The following is a 13076-nucleotide window of genomic DNA, read 5'->3' on the forward strand; positions in this document are numbered from 1 at the left end:
CCACTCTTGAACTCCCTCCCCCAGTGCTGGGGTTCTCTGGCGGGGCTGAACTGCTTCATTGCTTTAGGGAAGCCATTTATTTCCTGGGTCTCTGTGCCTAACACTCCTGAGCCCACTGCCTACAGAATGTGGTGGTGAATGCTCTTGTAAGGAGATGTGGAGGCACACAGTTGGCAGCTCATAACAGGGCTCTTTTTCCCAGTGGTGGGTAGAGTCACGTGTAAAGACTGCATGGGGTACTCAGCCTTCTCACCTTTGCTATGGGGAAAATATTTGGGGTAAGAAAGAGAAAAGAGAAAATTACCCCCCAGTAGTGTCTCCACCTGGAAGAACCTTTAGTCTATCCATTCCATTTTCTCTCTTAACCTAGCAGACTTAGTTGGAAGCCCATCTGTCTCTCTCTTTCTTTCTCTTTCCCTCTGTCTTTCTCTCTGTCTCTCTTCCCCCCTCCCCCAGCTCTATCTCTCCTTCCCTCTCTCCATCTCTTTTTTCCAACACCCTCCCTCTCCCAGCTTCAGTCCGGGAGTGGGAATGGACCGAGACCCACAGTGCTAGATGCTTCCTAAATGAAAACCTTGTTCTGGCCCCCAAGAAGTTTGTGTCCTCATAGGATGAAAGGGCAATAATTTATAATCCTACATAGCTGCAGCCAGGTGAACACAGGCTTGCAAGTCAGAAATTGTGTAGGAATGATAAGTGGGAAATAGGAAGACTTACTCCCAAAGCATTACCTGGATAGGACAGGCTTTGGAGGTGTTGATTAATCATCTAGATAGTGTCCACTGCTCCTCTTTCCCCTTCTTCTTGGCCAGAGCTCTGAGGTCATCACAGGTCTTATCTGGTGTTTACACCAAACTTTCTGTCTTTCTATGCTCATGGAAACAGTGGCAAGATGGCGGCCTAGGTTAGCCTAGGAATTGATGGCTCCCTTGGCTATTCTGTACTTGTCGTATCTCAAAGCTGGATCCTAGGTTCCCTTCCCTTTTCTGTCAAAAAGCCACAGTTGCACTTCCTGAGTCCCTATGTCCAGACCTCAAGTACTGGAAGGGTTGATCCAAGAGCTTTCTGGAATGCTGGTCATGGTATGGATTTTCCTTGTGAAATTCCACCATGGTATTTCACCACATAGTGGCTCCTGATTCCCTGGAGATAGCTGGGTGCCTAAGGAGATGCTCAGTTTGGTGGAGGAGAGCTTGGGGGCTGGAGTGCTAGGTAGAAAACAAAAATTCAGGGGCTGGCTGGACAGGTGGCTCATGCCTATAATCCCGGCATTTTGGGAGGCTGAGGCAGGTGGATCACCTGTGGTCAGGAGTTCAAGTCTGGCCTGGCCATAATGGTGAAACCCCATCTCTATTAAAAATATCAGAATTAGCTGGGAGTGGTGGTGCATGCCTGTAATTTCAGCTATTTGGGAGGCTGAGGCAAGAAAATAATATCTTGAACCTGGGAGGCAAAGGTTGCAGTGAGCCGAGATCACGCCACTGCACTGCAGCCTGGGTGACAGAATGAATGAGACTCCATCTCGAACAAACAAACAAACAAACAAAAAATCCAGGGGCCAATGATTATCAGCTTCCAAAGAGGAATGGTGATTGAGGGGTCTTGTCATTAGAAGTAGATCAGAAGCCAAGAAACCAGTAACTGATCCAAAGAACAAGTAACTGATCTCAGTCCCAATATCATCTTCAACTACATATTTGGTTATTGTTATGAGCCAATCAGTAAGTATTTTCAGGCTATTTTCTGGGTATCAAGCACTTCAGCTATAAGGACTAAAGAAGAAATATAAAACTTGATCCAGAGGTCAAGGAAATAGGGTTGAGATTCTGCCCTCAGTCTTCTTTGTTTTCTCTCCTGTTGGTGGTCTCCATCCAGCAACTATTATGTCCATGTAAATGGGCTCCAGATCTAAATCACCAATCCAGATCTCTCTTCTGAGCTCCAGAACTCCAGCCACTGCCAGGACAGCTCTATTATAGTATATAAGCTCACTCTCCCAAAGCCTGACATATCCAAAATCAAATTCATCCATCAATCTCACTTCTCTTCTACTCTTCCCAAACCCATCCATATTCCAAAGCTTCACATCTTTCTGTCTACAATGGTCTTCTACTCTCCCTCTAATCAGTGTCTCACTATTCATTAAGAAAACTCGGATCTCATGTTTCTATTTATAAAATGTCTAGGTGCAATGGAGCAGTCTCCTGAACCTACATTCTTTACGGTCCAGATGAATGGCCACTTCCCAGGTGAAGTCTCCCATAACCCCTCCTAGGGAGAAGGACATTTCCTTCCTCTGGGCTCCCAGAGCACTTAATCTGAAACCTTCTTTTAGCCCTTTCTACATTCATCTTCATTTCAAATCCGAGTCTCTAATGTCTCCGTACTTCTGAAATATTCCTACTTCCCAATACATTTAATAATTGTACATCCACCAGAAAAAAAATACTAGCATCCTAAATTCCCCCTTTTTTTTGAACTGACTAGTGCCTTTTTTATGGGTTTCTCATCTAATAGTAACAGATCATACTTCCAGCTTCCTGGTAGATGCTACACCCTCACTCAGTTATGTTAGCTTCTATGTTATTGAAACACTCTATTAAATGGTGTGGGCACTTCTAAGTGATGAGAGAAGATATCATCATGCTTCACAAAGGGGATGACTTTAGAGTCAAATAGATGTGCATTTGATTTGGGTTCTATACTTATTAGATGTGTGAACTTGAGCAAGCCACTTAACTTTTATGAGCCTCAGATTCCCCATTTGTCAGTGGAAGGGTAATACTTTCTTTGAAAGTTTCCTACTGTGCTCTTTCCCCTTTCCCTCCTCCGTGAGTTTGCACATGCTATGCCTTCAGCTTAATTCTCTCACCCACTTTTTGCTGGGAAGACTTCTGATTATTCAGGCCTCAGCTTAGATGCTGCATACCTTAGGAATTCCCCTAGCCCTCAAAGATCAAGTTAGTTGTGTTTTCCATGTGCTCACTGCCCAATGTCTTGGCACTTAGTCCTTGAATTGTAATCATTTGTGTCTTGCTCTTTCTTTCCCCCTTTGAGGAACTGGTAACTCTGTTGAGGACAGGGACCATGATTTGTTAATTGTCACCTACCATCTTTGTCCTACTTCATCCACTTTTCACCCAAAAAAAAAAGCCAGAAAAAGTAAGCCACCTCAGCTAAGGAATTCATAATTCTGAAATTCTGAAGAAAATGTCAATTTCTCACTGAGCGTTTATTACCTGAATGCATTACAACATTTCAGCTCTTCAAATTGCTGGCTCCATTCTTGCACTGTGTTAGGCAGTGGGCAATAATTTGCTTTTGGTACAGAAATTGAGTGATGTGTCTTCTGAACTGATGTTAAAACCCAATAGTTTCCAATTTTTTCAGATTTAAAGCCAGTTTTGTATATGTGAAACTACCCAAATCACCAAGAGAATTAATTTTCTTAGGAGATTCTCATCGGTAATAGCAATTTCCACAGTTTGTTTGGCACCCCTAGTGGTAAATATTTTATTTTAAAAACTCAGCCACATATAAATTTATTGTAACAATCTAGGCACTTTGTCATAAATAAAAGCAATGATAACTGTGGTGCTATCTTCTATTTACTTCAAATGTCACTCCTGAAGTGTACATTTATAGAACATGGTAATTCAATGAGGAAGCTCCAGGGTCAGATGGCTCAGGTTCCATCCCCATCCCTGACATTCACTAGTTATGTGATCTTGGGAAAGTTATTTCATTCCTCTGTTACTCAGTTCCCAGTCTATAGAGTAGCAATAATAGCCTCTGCATTATAGAGTTATTGTATGGCTTAAATGAGCTAATACATGTAAGGGCTTATAACAGTGCCTAGCACCTGGTATAAACACTCTATAAATGTTAGCTATTGTTATTTGCCAGGAATGAATCAAATATAAGAAGAGTGTTTGGATAAGATTACCTTTAAATTCCCTGCCAGTCCTGAGGTTCTATGTCTCTATATCATTCCAATCCCTTAGCATTCCTATTCAGTAGGGAGGGGGCAGCATTATCCACATTTTACAAAGAGTAAAATTGAGCCATAGAGAAGCAAAATGTCCAGTAAGCAAGTGGCAGTCTGAAACCAGGACTCAGGTTTTTAGATGTAAGTATTAGGACTCTTTCTGGGAGGCTGTGTGGCTGTACATTTAAAAGCGAATGTTAGATATCCCTTATGAGCCTATGAGCAGTGACCCCTTGATGCCCCTTCTCTGCCAAGGTTCTCCATAAATGTGCATCAAGGTCACTTCTGTCTCTACCTCTGAGATGATCTCAGGCCATATCTTTTCAGATATTTTTCTTACTAGCTTTACAAAAAAGCTATATTGTGGAGTTGGCTGAAGGGCCAGCTCCCTGTATCCTCTGCCTCTTTAGGCATTCCCATGCCTGGGTTGTGCTACGTATACACATACTTCACCTGGCTGCAGACCCTGACTTTTTGGAGGGTTCCTTCTGCTGAGCCAGGACCTCAAACCACTTGAGAACCCCACAACTGACCTTATTCCAAAACATTATATCCCAACCCATTCCACGCTGGATTTCTCCTTCAATCATGGGCAAAGGATCTGCAAAAGCTTCCATCCTCTCCCTTTCTCTTCTTAACTGGGTTGGTCAGAGGGAAGCCTCTATCTTCTTCAGGACCCTGCCTATGCAGAGGCAGCTCCAAGAGTTGGGTGCGGGGAGTATTTCTGTGCCTGAATCTGGACTGTTAGGATTTAGGATGCTTTTCTTTTCTGTCCACTAGGGGGCTGCTTGTAGGGGGATGGAAAAAACGGAGGCTTAAAAAAATCATGCTGCTGAAATTTCAGCAAGAGGGGAAAAGAGAGAGCGCGTGAGAGAGAGAGAGAGAGAGAGAGAGAGAGAGAGAGAGAGAGAGAGAGAGAGACAGCAAAGCAGTCCCAGGCTTCCTCCTCTCTTTCACGTCAGAGGCAGGAACCGACTGTGCTAAGGCTGTTGGCTCAACACCCAGAGGAGACGGGCAGACCCAGGGAGAGTGAGAGAAGGGGGTCCTCTCTGACCCAAGGAATTACCACTAGTGGAGTGAAGCCACCTGACTTTTTGATCTTATTTTGGTTGCCTCCTCATTCTCCTTCCACCCGTAGCCCTGACAGCTTGGGTTTCATTTCTTTCGTGGAGCCTTGTCTCTTCCTCCCAGAAAAGGAGGAAGGGAAGAGAAGGGAAAGAGGTGGGCTCTCTAGGTGAGCGCATCAGCTGGCTCCAGCCTGAGCAGACAAGAATTTTCTTCCCAGGAAGCTCCTCTCGCTCCCCGGCCGCCCACCCCCAGCCTGGGTAAGTCCGGAGCACTCGCTCCTTTGATTTTCTCGCTAACGTGATTTCAGCACCAAGGAGAGCTATGAGATGCATTTTGGTTCCTGTGTGTCTGTGTGTTCTGCAAGGCATTTGGCACTAGGGTTACATCTATTTCTCTGCTGCCAGTAGAGTCGGGTTCTGCGTAGGGAAAAGAAAGGTGCAAAACTATGTTTACCGAATTAAAGGGGGATGTGGACTCTGGCCTTGCGGGTGTGTGTGTGTGTGTATGTGTGTGTACTGTTGCATAAGACAGGTGAGGTCTGAGCTAAATTGCGGGTGGTTTCTGCGTGTCTCCATGTAAGGCTGTTCTTTTTGTCTGTAGATAAGCGAGATGGTTTGGGGAATTAGTCGTGCACCTTCTTTAACTCTCTCCCGACAAGCCATCCATGGTGGGAAAGAGTTGCAAAGGAAGCCTGGGGGGTTGGGAGTGGAGGTAGAGTTAAAAGTTACGCACCTCTGAGAGAGCTTTAAAGAGGTGCTTTTTAAAATGTCAGTTTCCTAGTATTCTCTGGGCTCTTGCTGTGGAGAGAGCCCAACCTGACCTTTTACTTTCTCTTCTGGTGTGAACCCATGGCAAGTGGGCAGGTGCAACAGGTGAAGCTCGGGCTGGGGTGGCTTTGGGGGGTTGAGGTCCCTTCTGACTTCATGGTGGTAGGAAAGTGCTAGTGTCTTGAGCTTTGCAGAGATTGGCTGGTGTGGGTTATATTACATTTGCAAGGAGGCAGGAGGTACCCTCCGCTTTTATGTCATCTTTGGCTATGGGTGGTTGGAAAGAAGACAAAGTCTGTTCTGCCCTGTGTTCTGGGGCATTTGGCAGTGAAAAACAACTAAGAATAAAGGTTTGTCTCTATATGTCTAGGGTGAGCAGAAACAAAATTAGACTTGTCCCAGACTCAGGAGGGCTTGAAGTTGTACTCTGTTCTCCTCCAGCACTGAGAGGCTCTGCAAACAGGAGCTCATTATTACTTCTTTCTTCACTGCTACTACTTTTTGCAAGGTATTACTCTGTCTCTCCTGCTTTCTGCCTCTCTGAAGTATGTTCAGTCAATTCCCTGCATCTGCTTTGGTATTGTCTTGGAGACACTATAGGCCTGCCCCTGCCCCATTCAGTCCTGGCCACACCTACCTGGTTGAGTCATTCAACAAGTGGTGTTGAGGATTTCCTTCAATCATTCAAGTCTCCGTGGAGCCAGCATCCTACAGGGAACTTGAAAGAGATGTGGCTTCTTGTAGGAGCAAGTCTTCCCTTGATTTAACCCCTAATTATTTATGGTTCTGGTCACTTTCTTCAAGCGTGTTGAGACAGGGGAGATACATAGGCAGGGTGGGGTGGTTTCACTCTTTCCAACCCCAAATGGACCCTAGAATGGTGATTTTTTGTCTTATTTTTAATTCAGCACAATGGGCCCCTTCTCCAAGATGAAGAAAATACTCTCTGCCTCTGGCTGGGGAGCCTTCTGGATGAGAGACACAGTTCTGAAATGGCACCACTTTTCTTTTTTACTATGCTTGGCATTGGATCCAGAAATCTTAGCATCTCCCTAGAGTGGCAGGAAGTAGAATGCATCCAGGAAGACAGTGAAGTCAGAGGTTGTAAGGGTAGGGAAGAAAGACTGAAATAGACAAATGCAGAGCATCAGAAACCAACACTGACTCATTCAGTATTTTAACATTCCAAACCTCCTGTCCTTGAAATCTTCCAGTTTGAACAAGTGAGTGGATGGATTTCTGCATGACACATCCCTAAGGATTTTTTAAAAATTATGCCCTTGCAGTGGACCCTGTCCAAAACCACAGTTTATTACTGAAGTCACCATACTTAGTAGTCATTATCTCATTAATGCCCTTAAATTTTCTCTGAAAAAAAAGTGCTCAGTGACATTATTGGACCCATTTTATAAATGGAGAGACACAGACGCTTAAAGTGGGAAGCCAGAGGATAGCGAAAGCGGAAATAGAACTTCTAGCCTGCTAATATTCCCTCACCTAGGAAATGCAGTAATGCTCATGTGCAGGAGAGAAGGAATGGATTGCTCCCCATTGGATAGACTTGCAGCCAAAGCCTTTTAGGGAACTCAGTGTGGAGCAATGGCCTCTCTCTGGTGAAGAATGAGAATCAGCCGGAAGTCTCAAGGTGCTGCTGGCCTTTACTTCTCAGCTAAGAAGATGGCCAAGAGCCAGGTAAAGAGCTCTCTGGGCTTACTGCAAAGAGAGAACCCTGGGCTGGTGGCATCTAGGCTGAACTGATGTCGTGCACCTGATTGTCACATCACCATGCCCCAGAAATCCCAGCTGAAGCCACCCTATCTGGGGCATGTTGCCATGGATGTCTTGGCTTTGGGTGTTTGGTGACTGTTTTCTCTAAGAACGTTTTTCTGGGACCACCTTCATTGAGTCCTCTGTGGCTCTGAATGTGGCAAGGATGACTAAGGAGCAGGAGAGGGCTGGGCTCTGACCACCTATAGAACCACTAGAAGAGGAGTGGGAAACTCGATACAAACTCACTTTACATATAATACCACTTCTGCAGCATTCCTGGCCATCACATCTGGCCAGCAATCTGGAGACAAAGCCACTAAGTTCTCATGCCCAACCCCCCTTCACTGTGCAGGGGAGACTGCTGGGCTGCCACCCAGGACTGGGGAGATGAGAAGTGGTGGGGAAAGATGGAAGGAGGAGGTCAGCTGTTCTGCCCTATTCTCCATGGCCATAGGTTGCCATCTTTTACCTGGAAAGCGCCATTATTCCTTTTTTTGTTGTTGAAAAAAATGACGTATAATTTGTATATAATAAAATGCACTGATCTTAAGTATTCAGATTAAGTTTTGACAATTGTGTACACTTGTATACCCCCAAAAAGATGTACAAAAGTTCCCTGTGCTTCTTTCCAATTTCTCCCTCTCCCAACACCATCACTTTCTGACTTGTGTTTGTGCATGTGTGGTATCACCATAGCTTATGCTGCTACATTTTGCAGCGGAAATGTATTGCTGAATGTATTACTTAATAGATGTGGTATGTAAACCCTAGACTTTCAAGAGAATACCTCAGAGTTCTGAGGCTATTGTTACTGGGTAAGTAGCAAAGATGTGGGAGGGGTACATTCTGCACCCCAGCCTTGAGGTCATGGTGTTAGAAAGTCAAGTGGTCATTTCAACCGCGTTTATAGAAAACAACAATCAAATGTGAACAGAAACTGTGGAAGCTCCTGCAGGCAACTGCCTCAGAGCTGACCTGAGTTATTTGATGGAGTTCATAGAGATGATTTTGAAATTTTTATTAAAAACTTATAATTCAGTATTCCGAGTCGGTGGCTGGTCATGTCTCCCCATCTGGGCTCCAGGAGAGTGAGCTGAGGAAAGAGTACCTATGTGAGCTTAGTAAAGAAAGAAAGAGGAGAGTTCATTGTGATAGAGCTTATGCCATGAAATTGAGTCCTATCCACAAAGGTCATGGCTGAGGAGGGTGCCGTTTCTCTTTATTTAAGAGTAAATTTAGAACCAGAAGCCACTTACAGAGACCCATGTACCAACATAGCTCTATCCAGGGATGTCTCCATTCACCCTGCTTCTGTCCCTGGGTTGTGGGCTGGGTGAGGTAGTACTCTTTTGCATTTTACCATTAAGAAGTAATGGAGTTATCAGAAGGTTTGGTAACTTTGGTGAATGTGTGTGTGTGTGTGTGTGTGTGCGTGTGTGTGCATGTGTGGTATCAGCACACATGTACAAATATATATAACCAGTTTGGACACCTTGCCTGTCCAATTCTCTTCTTCCCTGTCCCTCATTTAAGGGCCACTGGATAAAGATGGGGAATCTTGTGCACCATTTGTACATAGGGTCTTCCACAAGGAAATCAGAGTTTCTGGCAGATTAATCAGTAAATTAGAATCTTTAGTAGAGCTTAAAATGTGTCCAGGTAGGTCACAGACCTATTTACATGTTCAGAGGTTGCTGATGTCCTCTGCCTCCTTCCATTTGGAGACCTTATTATAGCACCTTCTTCCAGGGTTTTGCCTCTTTCTGGGGTCACCTGCCTTTGAGAATGCACTCAATGCACCCAGCCAGCTCTTTTAGGGGAAGGCTCCTGAGTCATTTCTGCCAGCTGGGATCCCACAGAGTAAAGTGTTGGTTGCTAAACCACCATGTCATGGAAAGTTAGAAGACAGCCAAAGTGAGGACTCCCTAATACAGAAATACAAAGTTGAACGATGCCCACAAGCCAATTCCAGTAGATGATTTGGCAGAAGCGCAGAGATACACTTTTGCCGCATTTTGATGATGCGCTATGCTAATAAAGCTGAGATTTCCTACCTAACTAGAGTTTCATCTCCTTAAGAGACAGTCCAGTGGGGAAGGTGGAATTGGAATGGGATTGTTCAAAAGCTATTTCCCATCATATATAAGAACCACTATATCTTAGCCTTGGAAACGTGACTTTGAATTACGACTGTATTGGTAAATTTTGAACACAGCAAGCTGATAATATGCCAATTGGCAAAGGGAATTCAAGCAACCTTGTTTTTTTCTCTTTCCCTCCTTTTTAAAAATATAGTTCAATGGCACTAAGTACATTTACATTGTATGCAACCATCATCACCATCATCCATTTTCCGAACTTTCTCATTTTTCCAAATTGAAACACTGTACACAGTAAATGCTAATTCTCCATTTCCTCCTCCCCCAGCCCTTGGCAACTTCTACTTCCTGTCTCTATGAACCTGACTATCCTAGGTACTACATGTAAGTGAAATCATACAATATTTGTCCTTTTGTAGCCAGTTCATTTTATTTAGCATAATGTCCTCAAGGTTCAACCATGCTATAGCATGTGTCAGAACTTCCTTCCTTTTTATGGCTGAATAATATTCCACTGTATGTATGTACCACATTTTGTTTATTCATCCATCCATTAATGGACGCTTGCATTGTTTCCTATCCCCCTCCTTTAATTCTTGCCAATTGCCTCTGCTTTACTCTCCAATCAAGTAAGAAAAGGAAACTTTCTTGTCATGACACTCCCATGAGTTAAAATTGTACCCTTTCCCTATGACGTTCAAGCAGGTGGCTTCTTGGAGGCAAACGGAGGAGGATACTTGGGGCTGGTGCACATGAATGAATCAGATTTATCTTCTATATTCAGACTCTCATTGCTAATCTGTACAACAGCCAAAGTTTAAGTGAGCATGGATGCTAAACAAAGTGCCCCAATCTTATGCCAGAGAGGTACTAGCAGGCAGGAAGAGGTGCAGCCCTCACCCTTGGGGAGCACGTCTCAGGGTTATGTATTACAAGGTGAGACTTCATAATGGGGAAAGGAGTTCTGGGGTCAGGGACAAATGAGCAAACAGACCCATTAGTTTATTGAAGGGTTCCAGCCTAGTCTCCTCGGGACCCCTATCCTAGAGCAGGGCACTGCCAAGGGCACCCCAACTTGGCTTCTATAATAATGTCTCATGCTGTGGCTGTAAATGACTCAATAAAGGTTTATTACCAGGACCCAGGAGGAAGTTGTGGTTATTTAAATCTGGATGTGTCCTCCTCAAACTGCATGGTATGAGGAAAGACAAAGGGGGAAGTCTGCAACATTGGTCCTAGGACATTATCAACCCAGGGTGGCTAACATCTGACAAAAGCTTGGCAACATCTCTGGGCTGGAATTTGGTCTTTGACCCTAGTCCACCTAAAAATTCACATTCCTGGGCCCTGGAAGCTTGGGTCTTTCTATGGCTTAATGATAAAACTAGTCAACACTTACTGAGTGCTTACTATAAACTTTGGCTAAGTGTTTGGCACAGAGAATGCCCTTAATAAATGTTTTCTGTCATGACTATTAATGAACATTTTGAATACTTTACATCATTTAGTGAGTAAAACATTTTGATATATACTATTGTCCCCATTTTACAGGTGAAAAAACTGAGGCATAGTGATGCTAAATGACTTTCTTCTGGGTTGAACAGAACCAACAGAAAATCAGAAAGTTTTTATAAAGCGCTCACATTTTATAAAACCAAGCTCTTGAGGGGTTCAGAGAGGCTAACGTGCTTGCCCAAGGCCACACAGCTAGTAGGTGGCAGGGCTGGTTTTCAACCAAATCTGTTTGGAACAGAGCCTACTTTGTGTTGTTGTTGTTGTTATTTTTGTTTTTCTTTTTGCTTTGCTTTGTTTTTGAGATGGGATCTCACTCTGTTACTCAGGCTGGAGTGCAGTGGTGTGATCATGGCTCACCGTAGCCTCTACCTCCTGGACTCAAGCCATCGCTCCACCTCAGCCCCCTGAAGATCTGGGACTACAGGCATGTACCTACATGCCCAGCTAATTTTTTGATTTTTTTTTTTTTTTTGTAGAGTTGGAGGTCTTGATATATTGCCCAGGCTGGTCTTGAATTCCTGGCTTTAAGTGATCCTCCCACCTTGGCCTCCCAAAGTATTGGGATTATAAGCAGAAGCACCTGGACAGAGACTAAGTTCTTCCACTCTCTCTGCTGCTTGTATCTTAGTCATCCCTGCTCTGGGCCACATGTACACAGAACCCATGGGGCAAAGGCATCAAGAAGCAAGACCTGGGGAGTTATTAACAGGAAACTGGACTTCAAATTCCTATGCGTCCCCTCTTTCCTTCACCCTCCCTCACCCCCGAAAAGCCTATAGAGATCATCACATCTTTTTTTTTTTGAGATAGAGTCTTGCTCTGTCGTCCAGGCTGGAGTGCAGTGGCGCAATCTCGGCTCACTGCAAGCTCAGTGGCGCAATCTCGGCTCACTGCAAGCTCTGCCTCCCGGGTTCACGCCGTTCTCTTGCCTCAGCCTCCCAAGTAGCTGGGACTACAGGCACCCGCCACCACGCCCCACTAATTTTTTGTATTTTTAGTAGAGATGAGGTTTCACCATGTTAGCCAGGATGGTCTCTATCTCCTGACCTCGTAATCTGCCCGCCTTGGCCTCCCAAAGTGCTGGGATTACAGGCGTGAGCCACCGCGCCCGGCCCACCACATCTTCCTTAAGTTGTTTTTATGAGAATTAAATGGGGCATGAGTACAAAGTCCCTGGGACAGTGTCTGGCATGGAACATGTCCTCTAGCCCAGATTGTGCCACTTTCTATTTAATATGGCCTGGGGACTGGGTGCAGCTCGGGGTACTTGGTGTTTCAACAAGCTAGCAATTATTGGGCTGACCCGGATTTTATATGCTCCTCAAGTTCTAATGGGTTGGGTTGGCCCTTGTTTTACATCACCTTGATTTTAGAAGCATGTGTTGGCTATTTTTTCTCCTACTCTTTTAGTACCAAGAGCCAATCTGATATTTTTAAATACCTGAAAGATGCCTCTTCCCAATTAACTACCTTGAAATTGTACTAGACTGAAATTAATTTGAGCCTTAAGGAGGGTTTCCAAGCCCTATTCTGTAGTCAGCCGGAGACCATGACCATTTGGGTTTCCTTTTTTCTACCTTCCCCTCCCTCCAGGTTCTTCTGCCATTCTGAATTTTATTTATAAAACATTTTCCATTCCTTTATAATTATGTTTTCCATAAGAAGAACATCTAACAGCCACCTCCTGGCTGGGCTAGAGTAATTGTTTGAATTTTTTGATGGTGTGCAATTTCAAAAGCTTGAGTTTATGTAGATTACTTTGAATTTATCTCCACAAGTGCATCGGGAGAGAAGCTGCTGCCTGCTTCATGAAGTATTGTAAGGCTTGTAGCCACTGAGCGCTGGCGTTTGTGTGGATAGCCTGTTTAT

At 44.4% G+C, this 13076-nt stretch overlaps 1 protein-coding gene across 3 annotated transcripts in view; it reads left to right on the plus strand.

Moving 5' to 3' along the window:
- Positions 1-4844: 4844 nt before the first annotated feature.
- The window catches only part of TNR (tenascin R), a 432923-nt gene continuing 424691 nt past the window's right edge, over positions 4845-13076 (plus strand). For all 3 annotated transcript variants that reach the window (XM_004027943.5, XM_055366472.2, XM_063710667.1), the window contains exon 1: positions 4845-5313. The gene's annotated coding sequence lies outside the window, so the exon portion shown is untranslated. The remainder of the gene's footprint in view (positions 5314-13076) is intronic.

The sequence above is a fragment of the Gorilla gorilla genome, chromosome 1 (assembly GCF_029281585.2).
Source record: "Gorilla gorilla gorilla isolate KB3781 chromosome 1, NHGRI_mGorGor1-v2.1_pri, whole genome shotgun sequence".
NCBI lineage: Eukaryota > Metazoa > Chordata > Mammalia > Primates > Hominidae > Gorilla > Gorilla gorilla.